Consider the following 329-nt stretch of genomic DNA (forward strand, 5'->3'; position numbering starts at 1 on the left):
GGTGTACGCGCCTGCAGGTAAATATCAGCGACAGCTGCACGCCCTGGCGATATTCGCAGACAAAACAGCTCAGGATGCAGAACAAGCCCTTGTAACCGCAGCAAACGCGGTGTAAGAATACGCCAGCATAGCCAGCACATGGACAGGTGCCCTGGTGACGGCAGAGCACGCGGCCAAGCTAGGACACAAGTCGACCTGGAGACACACTGACGGTGGCTCAGGTGCTTCGGCTACCGTCAAACTAGCGGTACACAAAAGCTCAGACGTATGCACAGAGACTGAACTAAAAGACAACCGCAACAGGGCACTAACAGTAACACTGCATGGCA

This window comes from Trypanosoma equiperdum, assembly GCF_001457755.1.
Source record: "Trypanosoma equiperdum strain OVI genome assembly, contig: ctg_323, whole genome shotgun sequence".
In the NCBI taxonomy this organism is placed as follows: Eukaryota; Euglenozoa; class Kinetoplastea; order Trypanosomatida; family Trypanosomatidae; genus Trypanosoma; species Trypanosoma equiperdum.